General features: G+C 39.9%; 1 non-coding gene across 1 annotated transcript; it reads left to right on the forward strand.

Annotated features, from left to right (window-relative positions):
- Window positions 1-3,308: 3,308 nt before the first annotated feature.
- Window positions 3,309-3,382, forward strand: TRNAP-GGG (transfer RNA proline (anticodon GGG)). The gene has a single exon. It is a non-coding gene; the product is annotated as a tRNA-Pro (tRNA).
- Window positions 3,383-14,056: the final 10,674 nt, after the last annotated feature.

A 14,056-nucleotide genomic window follows, 5' to 3' on the forward strand; every position in this document is an offset into this window, starting at 1 on the left:
CCGTCAAAGTGCCATTCCGAATGATATGCAGGTCCGTACGTCCGCCTATGCTGCTTCCACCCCATACCATCCAACCAGCTCGTCTGTATTGTGACCTTTCACGAACGAATGCGGGGTTATTTCGAGTGCCCCTGTCCCTCCATACCAGAACACGTCGAGTGTCACACTCCAGACTGAATCGGGACTCGTCTGTAAACAGCACTTGGCTCCAATCATGTTGCTCCTAATCTCGATGTTCAGCAGCCCATCTTCTTCGGGCCGGACGGTGGCATGGGGTCAACGGAATGCAGACCGTTGGCTTACCTGCATAGAGCCCTCCCTCATGAAGCCGATTACGTACTGTTTGGCTGGACACCCTTCGTCAAGAGCAATCGTCTTTGCAGCTGCGTAGCATTCTCTGTTCTGTTTCGACGGGCTGTTAACCGTATATACCGGTCATCAGTTGCTGTAGTGGCGCGTGGCCTACCTTCCCCTGGTCGACGTCTAACATTTCCTGTTTCTTGGAATCGATTCCACAGCCTTGCAACAACACTTCTGGCGACTCCAACAGCGTCCGCGACACTACGTTGTGTTTGCCCGGATTCCAGTCTGCCTATAACACGCCATGCCATGGATTCCGGTAAATCACGTTGTTGAGACATCCTCAAGTCACCTTGTCTCAAAAAGAAATACTGCGCAATCGAATTTCACAGTTACGGCAGTAAAACAGACGTTTCTGCAACATCCCGATTTCTGCCCTTATCTCCTTTTTCTGGTTTTTGACGTCATGAACTTTGATTTTTCTTCTTCCGTTTCCTGCTAGGCTTTAAATTATGGATGATTCATTTTATGTTACTTATCGGTATACATCTTTGCGTAATTTTGTTAAAACCATGTGCTCCCCTAATTGTTTTGAGCAGTGTATATAGTTTTCAATATTAAAATATTTCATTTATACGAAACACAATTTCAATTATTTGACATTTTCGTTTTGATTCGAACTATTTTGATTCTAGACATTTCCAACTATCAAATCCAAGCTGTTTTAGCAGATTGTGACAACGCGTCGCTGAATTGGTTTTGCATTATTATCAACACTAAAAACCATAAATTTTAGGTTGACAGATACAGAGAGATGCATTGAGCAGGTTGGACATTTCAAAGTGAAGACTTACGTGAGAATTTATTGCACTTTTTTTAGAAATCAGCAGATGCAGTGAGTCTCTAATAAACGGATTTAAATTGCTTTAAATGTAGTCATACGCCTTTTTAGTATAAGGCCAGTAGTAGGGCAGTTAAAAGGAAGCATTACAGTATAGATTAAAAAAACTTTAAAGATGTGGTGTCAATCTTAGAGGAAGTCCCAATACAGGGGCGGCTCGAGCTTACCTGCCGCCAGGGTACGAAGCCTCATGTGCCGCCCCTACTGGCGACCCTGCCAGGAGGCTGATAGGGTCTCAGTGAACATCACCTGGAGATAAACCTGACTTTTTTTTAGAAGAAAGCCGCACATCATTGTTTACCGTGCAAAATGGCCGTTACCATACGTCCCGCTTTTGAAGTAGAAAATTTTTGTCTTTGTTTTTTGTTGTAGAATTATTTTATCATTCTTAATAAACGCCAGATAACTTAATCCTTGAAAAGGCACTTATTTTTGTGAGCCATCATCACTTATCTTGTAAAGATGATATTTAACGGGGTGATTAACATCTTTGAAAATTTTTTCAAAGATGTTTCTGGTATTCCAGGAGACGGACAAGTGAAAAACCAAATTTTTCCTTTGCCTTCATTTGACTATTGTGGATCAGATTCTGAGTGAGGGTATGGTCCCCGAGGCTAGGATCTTTTGCAGGCCCCCTCCCAGTCAGATTTCTCACGGCCCCTTCTATAGTTAAATATAGCCTGAAAAAGCCAAAAAATTATGAGAATTATCCCGGGCTCTTGTGGGGGCAAATGGGTGCCTGAACCAAAATGCACACATGACCCTTGTAATAGAGTACAGGGGTGGCGCTTGGCCATGCAACCCATTAATGCCACACGGGGCACCGCTTAAGAGGATGTTAAATCCGGGGTGAATGGGTAAAAAAAATTCTATTGGCCAAAAAAAACCAAACTGTCGGCTCTGGAGGGGCGCAAAATCCGAAATGAAGGACCGAAAAAAATGTTTTGTTAGGAATTGTTTAGATAAATTGTGGGGGAGGGGCATGACCGTCTAAGGGAAGGGCTGACAGGGCTCCAGCTTGAGGCCTGGGACTAAATCCTTATAACTTTTCTTTTTTTCACTCTATAAATTAACTGTAGAAGGAACCCCGTGGAAAATCGGGCATGGGCCCCACGAAAGATTCCCTGACGCAAGAGGTAGGGGCTGCGGAGGGAGCAATAGGTAGGAGGCGCAAAAAATAAGTCCCACACGGGTACAGATTTTGTCTCGAGCCGCCCAGATAGCTTACATTCTTGTTTCTGGTATTACGATGAGAGGCCTTGTCTATTTTCTCAACGTCTCCGTTGTCGAGGTACAGTATGAATCAAAAGCGTGATGCCGTGAATTTTTACTGTGTTAAATTTTGTTGTCTTAAGTAAAGTCTACGCTGCCGCACCTTACAACCTGCCGCCCTGGTGCGCCGCACCACTTGCACCCTTGATTACGCTGCCCCTGTCCCAATATTACTACGAGGGTTTTGACAGATGGAAGATAAATCCAGGAAAGAAAATTCAAGCTCCCCGGGGGGGACCCACGTCCTCTCACTTACCGGGTGAGCGTACTAGGCCACAAAGCCAACGAATCCTTCTTTGCTTAGAGCTTGTGTGTGCTGAATGGGGCCGTACATGAACTGCCAGACCTAAGTCAGGCCAAAGCTCACGATTTCTAACACTGCCACCAGATGGAAATTTATCCGAAAATGATGTCACTCTCTGCTACGAAAGTTTTGACAGTAATCCATGTTAGGTCTGGCCGTCCATGTACGGTCGCGTTCAGCACACAAGAGCTGCAAGGAAAGAGGATTCGGTGACTTTGCAGTCTAGTATGCTCACCCGGCAAGTGAGAGGAAGTTGGTTGATTCCCAGCAAGACCAGTTGAATTTTCTTTCCTGGATTTATCTTAGCATCAGCCAGCTGTTAAAAAACCTTCGTATAGATAGTGGCAACAACTTCTGGAGCACCACCTGCTTTATAAGGTATTGATAGTGGAGAGTGACATCATCCTCGGATAAGTCGCCATCTGATGGCAGGGTGATCAGTTGCGAGCTTTGGCCTGAGTTAGGTCCGACCGTCCATGTACGGTCCCGTTCAGTGCACACGAGCTCCAAGGAAAAATTGAGATAGTCATTGCCTTTGTAGTCTAGTGGTCCATGGCGTTCACCTGGGAAGTGAAAAGACGTGGGTTCGATTCCCCGCAAGGGCAGATGAATTTACATATATCTTCGTATCAGCCAGCTGTTAAAAAAACTTCGTATGAATAGCAGAAAGTAACATCATCCTCGGATAAAACTAAACTGTCTCACGACAGTCCCGGCCGGTGGATAAGTTCGAGCCACCGCACGAAGGGGGCTGGGGGCAGTGCTAATAAGATAAGGACTCATATGAGGCCTTTCAAAATATTTAGAAGAAAGCACACTTTAAAAGAGCTTTAAAAAAACTTCCCGTAGAGTAGATAACACTGTCTGCTTCCTTTTTTGTAAAAAAAGGAGTAAAAATGTATTGATACATGATGGTTCAGACAAGTAGTTTTGATATTGAATCTGACCGACTGTTTTTTTTTATCACACAGGATCAGTTCCAAAAATTGCATAAAATAAAAAATGGAGCAACTCCTACCCACTGCGCTTGGAACCCACGCTGTTTAAGGAATGACTATTATTTAGAGCAGCGGTTCTCAACATTTCCTGACTCGCGGAGCCCTTTTCAGTGTATAATTGCTAGGTAACAGGGCTCTAAACTCGGAGCCCTGTTTAACTCGAAAAGACCTTTTTGGTATATTATTTATACGACGGTACCCTTTAGGCCTCTTTTTCCGTTTATCAAATTTTTTGATTTATTTTATTATTCTCGACTGGCCGCGGAGCCCCTGGGAAGTGCACACGGAGCTCCAAGGGCTCCGCGGAGCACCGGTTGAGAACCGCTAATTTAGAGAATAATTCTTTGAACCAACTTTTTGATTCACAATTCATTTAAAGATAATTGATAGGAATAAGATTTTTGGCTATTCCGAAAAAAATTAGCTGGCAAAACTACTATAAATTGAATTCAATGAATTTGCCAAGAGAATCAATTATTTTCAGAATTTGTAAATTACAGTTATTACGGTTGATATCACAACTGTATAATAACATATTTTCCAAAATTTTCCGATTGGTTTTGGTTGTTGGCATAGGCGTAAACTTCTATACAAATGGGCCCGAGCGCCCCCAACATTTTTGAAGACGCGGGTCAGCCCCCCCAAAAATTCGTATGAATATGGCTTATTCATTTTGCAATGATGAAAATTTTTTTTTTAACCAAAAGTTGTCCTAATTATGAATTAGTTAATGGAAACAGGAAACAATCTGCTCAAAATTTTAGTTCTTTTAAAAAATCTGGATGGTCTTTGGCTTTCTTGTTCCATGACAATACGTTTATCTCATTTCTTCCCTGCCGTTCAATCCCCAATTGCACCCTCCATCGGTTCCAATCCTTACTGCCAGAAGGCACGGCTGAGAGGAAGATTCTTTGAGGTGTTGAGGGGGCTCTTTCTTCTTTGCCTGTGGCAAAAACTGAGTGTCTCTTCTTTTGTTCACTGCGACAGGAGGACGGCTATGGCGCCGACATGAAAATAAGCCCAAAGATGCATGGAGGGGGGAGGTTGAAAATTGGGAAGCCATGATATTGAAACCGAAATAAATTACACTCTATAAAGAATAGGTGCCAGAACCTAGAGGATGAGGCCATTTGAGCCCCCCCCCCCCCGCAATAAATTTTGTAAGGGGACTGAGCCTCCCCAGTAATTACTGAAAAAAACCATTGTGCAATGCATTCTCCCTCTCCTTCGTACACGCTTGAGTCCCGTATATGCGGGAGGACCAATAACTTTTAGCCCCCCCCCCCCAATGTTTTTTTGAAAAATATTGGGGAAAAAAGCACATTCTAAATGCCCATTCATAACAGATCTTGAGGACCGATGCCGAAACATTTTTCAAGCCCCTTTACAACAAAATTTGACTGGGGGGGGGGGGGGGTAGAACATAGAATCAAATAAACAACAAGTGAATTATAATATTGATTTTAAAAAAGGAAATGAAAAATAAATGATAATTTTTCAAAGGTCCAAGACCAACCCATAATGGGCTTTATTGGCCCATTCGTTAAGTCACCACTACATTTTAACAATGAATACAAAATATTATCTTTATAACTAAGGGATTCCTGAACTATTTACGTCGCAGCACTCATGGAAATTTTAAATGTTGCCCAACACCTCAGCCAACGTCTTCCTAAAGAGTGTAGTCAACACCATAACCCTTGTTTTGTGGAACAGATTTGCACCCTCCACTAATATAATTTGACTGGCTCTTCGTTTTCGTAAGAATGCTCAATTAGGAAAGAAAATTAGAATTTTTTTTCTGAATTTTTGAGTAGGAAAACTGAACATCCTAATCTAAATTGTGCATGTGCATCAATAAAAATTGTACAAACTGTATAATTTTTATCGATGAGGTGACTGAAAAGGCAGTGACAGCAACGCCAATGAGGTATGTGATATCCCCGCCCCCTCAACGTTTTCTCCCCATCTGGTTGGGAATTTCGAAGATGAGAAACGAAACTAAAACTAATTCAATAAAAAGTTATCAATTAGGTCATTGCAAAGATGGCCTACTGCACATTATCGGTGGGGGGGGGGGGAGGGAGATAGCCTACAAGTTGGCTACAAGACTCATTCATTCATAAAAAAAATATCGCTCACAAATTGAAAAGAATTTCTTCAATTTAAAAAGTAAAAATTAATCTTCAATTACCTAAGGAAGCAGGTTGGCCACCCCTTTATAAATAGTGAAATGCATGCACAATATCGGTATGTAAGTGCCGCAAAATGTATCTATTTAAAATTCAATAAATCATAAATAGTCAGTCCTCGGTATAACGTCACTCGGGGACCAAATAAAAATGACCGGAAGCTGCGATAACTTGATAACGAGTAATCCCATTTCACTAATTTTGTTGGCAAGGACTATAAAAGAGATGTTATAGGCATCCCCTATCCTGCATCAGGGCCTCAGGCTGGGGCCTTTGGTGGATATAGTGAATTTTTCGTGTGAAAAACAAAAAATGATGGGGGGGGGGAATCGTCCCCCCGCACTGGAGCCCTGTTAGTCCAATACCTTCTAAAGCAGCTTGCTCTAGAAGGTGTTGGTTAGTCCCACCATTGAGCGGAGGGGGGCATGTTTATAGTGCAATGTATGTCTGATGATGACTTTATATAATGACTTAATAGTTATGACTTTACAACGAGATCTTTGGACGAGAGATCTTTTCAAGCCTCTCTCTCGGTCATCCGTTTATAAGATTTCAAATTGAAAATTAATTCAACAAAGAAAAAATTATACATTGATAGGTTTCCTTTCCATGTTTAGCGAGAAAATTCTTTTTCTATGAACACAGGACCATAGCGTGCCTTTTCGGGGCCCCCAGGGCACACTTTTTCTGGGGGCCCTTGGAAAGGATTATTATTATGCAAAATAAATGTACATTATTTTGTGGCGCCCAATTAGGCATGTGGCCCTGGTGCAATGCCCTGGTTGCCCCAGCCTAGTTAGGGGGCCTGTATGACCATATAGTAGTTATTCCAGACAACCAGCTTTCGCGGGTAGATAAAGGCAAATCGCTTTGGGACAAGTTCAAAGAAAAGCGTTAGGTCGCAATAGGCAGGATTAACCATTAGAGGACAACAAAGCACGTACTTCTGACACGGGCATCAGAAAAGAGCAATCACTAATTTATTTTTTCTTAGCTGACGATTGTTTACTGTCTCTGTAGATCGGCTGGCGACAGAAGTAGAAAATGCCATCAGTGAATCCTCTTGAATGCACTTCTGTACTATGCCAGTGACAGATACCCATTATGAGTTAGAAAAAAAAAGGAGAAAACTGTTCAACAGAATACACCCCAACCTCCCCTCACTTGTTAACTTGGGAACTGGTTGACGGGTCTATATCGCTTCCTGTACGATCTCCTTCCTCATTGTTTGTACACCGCTCTGGAGGTAGCAATGTATTATATGATAGCAATAATGAGATGGATGTTGTAGTTTTCCTGTCAGCGGCGCTTTGACTATTTTTGTTCCACTGTAGAAATTTAGTAGCCTTTCTAGAATACAACTGCCCTGAAGCGAGGCGGAGCATACACAAACACACATATGTATAGGCGAATTCCGAACAAAGACGCACACGAATGGGCAGCCAGATGTATTGGAAATTTTTCCCTGAGGAAGCGTGAGAACTTTCCCGAAATTTTCAGTCATGGATACCGCCATCTAACTGAATCATGTGTTTATAGGTGTTTAAGTAACACACATCTCTGTGTCCCTCCTTCAGGAAGCTAGCACAGTGTTACATTTTTATGTTGTCCAGATGCTAACCATGAGAAAAAAACGAAGAATAAGACATCCGAAATGTTCACAAAAGATGAATTCGGCTGGTCAAATGGTGATTTGACCAGCCGAACTATAGTAGTTACAAAAGGTAATTGCCGACAAATGGTTGCGCACGAAGACGTGAGAAATTTTTTTGTACAGAGTTGACAATACCGAAAACAGGATTGTCGTATTAACTATAGCATATAAGAAGAGGAAGAAACATCCAGTTGTTTTTGAATCCAAGTGTCATCGTTGAGTGTTCATGTTACAAATTTTCAAGTCAACGCTGATCGATCGTTGCATCCTTACTCATCCTTCATGATGAAGGAATCATCATCAAAGCCCAATTTGTAGCAGAGCAACAATAATCTTGGTAAGTACAACCTCATTAGCAGTTTCTCTAGTTTTTTGGGAATTTTGCGGTTGCATAAAATGTTTATACAGATATTCTTGAGGCCAAAAGCTTTTACGACAAACTTTGTTTGGAACAAGATTGTTAAAGAAATCTAAAGTACAGTAGAACCTCGATTATCCGAGGGTGGATTTTCCGGAGTTCAGAAATTACAAAACTACGAAAGGTGAAAGAAAACCGACCATGAAATTATTGATCAGACAACACAAGAGATTTTGGTAATAATATTCGGTGATAGTGATTAGAAGAATGGGAACAGAGATTGTTATTGAAGTTATGATCAGTTAGATCAGAGTATCCTATAATGGGCAATATCGCCCCTTGGGGGCATGGAAAGGTCCGGGGGGGGGGGATGAGAAAAAAACAAATTCTGAAGAGGAGGACGATGAAACAAAAAGTTTGGAAAACTGCGAGTTGGATTATTCAAATTAGTTTTGCTTAAACAGTGGTCTCTAATAACAAGGAACAAAATAAGTCGAAAATAATTTGTGTAAAAAAAACATCTTATGACACCCAAATTTTTTGGTTTTTCTGCAAGTCAGGACCTTTGACTTGAAGTGTCCCTAGAAAAAAGTGGACAATTATAACCCTGCATAAATAGGGTCAAAGATGCTTAGTTTATTAGCGAATAGAGTAAATACTGTGCTGTTTAAATTAAATGGGCCACTTCATGCAGAAACTAGGACCGGTTCAGAAACTATATAATTGTATAAATAGGTTCTTGTGTGTATTTTTTGCGTAAATTTAAATGTGAGTATTTGACATGAACAACATGAGGATACAATAAATATTTATTTTAAATCAACGAAATGTATAAATATGCGTTTCATTCGAACTGTTTGCTATTGCTGCTATGTTTGGTTATTCCTGGTGATTTAAACCGTGGTTTTCGATAATCCGTGGTCAGCATTACATGATTGAAAATTTTTATATCCGTTAGATTATTAAGTTATTTTTGTTAAAATTAATTTTTAGGATAAAATATGAATGGCATATCTATCACTTGGGTGTTTATGGTCAAAACTGATACCAATTGATTTATTGAAAATGATTGCAAATAAGATAATGCTTGACCAAAAATAATTACTGGTCCTGCAGGTCCTCCAACGTTGAAATTTTTTACATACATCAGTAGTATATGAGCAAAAAAACACTATACGTTGAATATAAGTGTTATACAAATACTAAAATTTCTGTTAATAAGCACTCGCTCAGACGTATATTACATGTAAACAAAGATTTCCCCCTTCTGATTTATGAATTAAAAAAAAAGTGTTTATACTTTTACTGATATCAGTATGACTTCAGTATTATACTAATACTGAAGTGTTTGTTGTTAACAAAAATAAGCGAGTTGCTATGCCAATGGATTTTTAAACGTTTGCTATCTGCGGCACACCTTAATATTAATAGCAACTGATCACCTATGTTGGCCAAATAAAATCGAAACCAATGTTTTTATACCCTCTATGGTTCTCCTCCATAAAACGTATTGAAAATTATTTTTTTTCCAGAAACCGATGTAAATTGGCACTGTCAGCATATTTTTAACTGAAACAATACATCATCACAGCAATTTAATTAATTAATTATACTGGATTTAACTAGCTAAAATAATTAATTAAGGGTAAAATATAGCCTGCCTTAATTTTAATGTTATCTATAAACAAATAGAATTTTGCTCAGCAAAGTTGAATAGTTTCGTCCTTGAATTTCATTTCCATTTCCCTCAATTTGGTGCTATAATATAAATCTCTGAGCACGTAAAATTGGGACAGCTCTCAAATATGACACCAACAAGGAATCAGCTTTTTCTGGATAGATAAAAATTATTGTACTTATATAGCTGTACCTTGTACTGAAATGACACTAAAGGATGTACTTTCTGAAATACCAAAAAACCTGTTTGTAGTTTTTTGACCATTTACCATGTCTATTCAAAAATCAACGGGACTACATAGGGTTAATGCGCAAAAAAGTTGCTCTTCCCTCACATTTTTTTAATTGATGCAATAAAATTGATTTCATAATGAGATTATCACCATATCAGATATTATCTACACCGAACTTTTGTCATTAATTACGCAATAATAATTTTCTCATTATTAATACGCGAAAGAGCTCAGTATGGTGTTGCATTTTTCCTCTCTTTAAACACTGTACTCACTCAGACATTTTAATATTTTTGTTTTGTTTGTTTATATTGAATTTTTTGCAAATCAAATACGGTACTCCTGTACTATATTGAAATGCACATTATTGAACACAAATGAAACGAAATTAAGTATTTCTGCTCGAAAAAATGCCGACCAACAAAAAACCAAAATATCAAATCGTAATATTTTCAGTGATTTTGTCCTCTTCAACCCCCCCCCCCCCACCTCTAAAGAGAAAAAGAAATGAACATGAAGTAAAATCATTTGTCAAACATTTCATAGGATAGCGGCTCTGGCTGCATAAGCCTATATGACCATGCTTTTTGAATTTTTCATCGAGTATAAATTTCAATACTGTTTTAAAACATTGAATGATTCCTGTTTTGATGTCATTTGAATGTAGCCGATCTTGACAAATCAAAAACTATGTAGGAAACAGCCATATTCCTGAGGAGCCAAGCATGGTTTTTGCTGAAGAAGTTTTTTAGATTTTTTCAGGACTTACGGAGACCCCCCCCCCCCTCTCCCATGTCGAAAGCCACACTGTTTTCGTCATCCTATGATTCCACTCTAGCAATCACATGCAGAGAATGTTTGGTGCCGATACCGATTTTCTAGTCACCATGGTGACCTGGAGCCCGAGATTTGTCAAGCCCTGGTATATAGGGACAGGGTTCGTACCCTCCTTGAAAATCCTTAGAGAAAAAGTTCATTTTCAAGTCTTTAAAAGTCCTTGAAAAAGTTATAATCATTTTCAAGGTGTTTGAATTTTTTTTCGTGAATTTCTTCCATCAATTTTTGTCTTACCCGATGAACTCTATGCTTTATTGACTTTTTTCTTGAATATAGAAATCGAACAACACAGACGAATTTTTTGTTTAAGTTTATAAATAACGCATTTTTGTATTTCAAATCTTGAAAGGAACATCATAAGAGTGCTTGAGGTTTATGAAACAGCAATGTTATGTCAATCTCAGTGCTGTATTTCGAGTAATTTTTTTTTGTAATATAATTTTTTCTTGATTTCAATTTCATGAAATATGGTTTTGAATTACAATAATTTTTAGTTTTCTTAGGGAAATTTTTGCGGAAGAGTAAGGTAGAGATAACGTTTCAGTTATACGGTTTTTCATTTATACGACGCTTTGACCCGACTGTTCGGCCACGTGCTTAAAAACCTCGTTTATACGACGCGACGAATAAACGAGGTTCCATTGTATGGGGCTTGAGCCCCCCCAACATTTTCAATAACTTTACGCCCTTGGTTGTTGCCGAGGTGAAAGAAGCCCGAAATGAGCTGTAATTACAAAGTTTACTACAGGGGCTCAGTAGCATCAGTAGCCGTGGCTACCCTTTTGCAAAATTTTCATCTATGGCCCCGGGGGGGCCACGGATGAAAATTTTGCAAAAGGGGAGCCACGGCTACTGATACGGGCGCCACGAAGAAATTTATGACATTAAATTTATTTTAGTCACTCTGACTAAAAAATTTTTATTTCAAACAAAATGCATAGAATATCTTTTTCGTCATCCAAGTAACATTAATCTCGGTGGTTTTACGACTTTACGACTTGGGGGGGGGGGTGACAGTAGGCCCTGACACACACTATAGAAGAGGTTTAAGCACAATGGAGTAACTGTAAAGACAGAAAATTGTGTGTTCAGACTTTTCATTCAAAGAGGGTTGCCATAAAGAAAACAGACAAAGATTTATTGACCATTCATTGACATTCTTTTGAGTGATGGTAGTAAATGTAAACCAAGAAGTAGATGAGTGAAAAATGAAAGCTAAATTGTAAAAAAACCCATCGTTTTCATGCAATTACAGACGGATAGCCATCTAGTTTAGCACAAAGCTATCTTCAGCCAGCACAGAGCGGTCTGATGGGGAATATATTTATAAAAATCGAATAGAGCGAATGATTGCTCTGGGGTATTTTTTATGAATTTTGAAAGGGGGTGCCAATCCATTACCTCTGCTGAAAAGAAATAAAGTCGAATTCAGTTATAACGAACTCCAAGAGACCAAATCATACATGAGGAAAAATACCCGCGAAATTTAATTTTTTAAAACTACATTGCTGTGATAATGTATTGGGACAGGGGCAGTTTGTGCGAGGGGTGCGACGCACCCGGGCAGCAGGTTGTAAGGGGCGGCAGCGTAGACTTTACTTAAGACAACAAAATTTAACGCAATAAAAATTCACGTCATCACGCTTTTGAGTCATACTATACCTCGAAACAAGAACCAGAAGAGAACCACAAGAACCACAAGAACCAAGAACATACCAGAAACAAGAATATAAGCTATCTGGGCGGCTCGAGACAAAATCTGTACCCGTGTGGGACTTATTTTTTGCGCCTCCTATCCATTGCTCCCTCCATACCCCCTACCTTCTGCGTCAGGGAATCTTTCGTGGGGTCCATGCCCGATTTTCCACGGGGTTCCTTCTACAGTTAATTTATAGAGTGAAAAAAAGAAAAGTTATAAGGATTTAGTCCCGGGCCTCAAGCTGGAGCCCTGTCAGCCCTTCCCTTAGACGGTCATGCCCCTCCCTCACAATTTATCTAAACAATTCCTAACAAAACATTTTTTTCGGCCCTTCATTTCGGATTTTGCGCCCCTCCAGAGCCGACAGTTTGGATTTTTTTTGGCGAATGGAATTTTTTTTACCCATTCACCCCGGATTTAGCATCCTCTTAAGCGGTGCCCCGTGTGGCATTAATGGGTTGCATGGCCAAGCGCCACCCCTGTACTCTATTACAAGGGTCATGTGTGCATTTTGGTTCAGGCACCCATTTGCCCCCACAAGAGCCCGGGATAATTCTCATAATTTTTTTACTTTTTCAGGCTATATTTAACTATAGAAGGGGCCGTGAGAAATCTGACTGGGAGGGGGCCTGCAAAAGATCCTAGCCTCGGGGACCATACCCTCACTCAGAATCTGATCCACAATAGTCAAATGAAGGCAAAGGAAAAATTTGGTTTTTCACTTGTCCGTCTCCTGGAATACCAGAAACATCTTTGAAAAAATTTTCAAAGATGTTAATCACCCCGTTAAATATCATCTTTCCATATAAGTGATGATGGCTCACAAAAATAAGTGCCTTTTCAAGGATTAAGTTATCTGGCGTTTATTAAGAATGATAAAATAATTCTACAACAAAAAACAAAGACAAAAATTTTCTACTTCAAAAGCGGGACGTATGGTCACGCACATTTTGCACTGTAAACAATGATGTGCAATTTTCTTCTAAAAAAAAAATCAGGTTTATCTCCAGGTGCCCTTCACCCAAGCCCTATCAGCCTCCTGGCAGGGTCGCCAGTAGGGGCGGCACATGAGGCTTCGTACCCTGGCGGCAGGTAAGCTCGAGCCGCCCCTGCATTGGGACTTCCTCTAAGATTGACACCACATCTTTAAAGTTTTTTTAATCTATACTGTAATGCTTCCTTTTAACTGCCCTACAATTTTTACCTCTTAAGAGGATTTAGCATCCTCTTAAGCGGTGCCCCGTGTGGCCGCAATGGGTCGCATGGCCAAGCGCCACCACTGTACTCTATTACAAGGACCATGTGTGCATTTTGGTTCCCTCTCCCATGGCCCCCACAAGAGCCCGGGATAATTCTCATAATTTTTTGGCTTTTTCAGGCTATAAATTAACTATAGAAGGGGCCGTGAGAAATCCGACTATGAGAGGGCCTGCAAAAGATCCGAGCCTAGGTGACCATACCCTCACTTAGAATTTGATCCACAATAGTCAAATGCAGGCCAGGGAAAAATTTGGTTTTTCACTTGTCCGGCCCCTGGAATACCAGAAACACCTTTGAAAAAATGTTCTTAATAAAAATTACCACGTTAAATATCATCTTGATATCATTATGCTGATGACTCACAAAAATAA

This window comes from Pholcus phalangioides, unplaced genomic scaffold (assembly GCF_987345545.1).
Source record: "Pholcus phalangioides strain wild (caught in Gottingen) unplaced genomic scaffold, Ppha-v1.0 ptg000015l_1, whole genome shotgun sequence".
NCBI lineage: Eukaryota > Metazoa > Arthropoda > Arachnida > Araneae > Pholcidae > Pholcus > Pholcus phalangioides.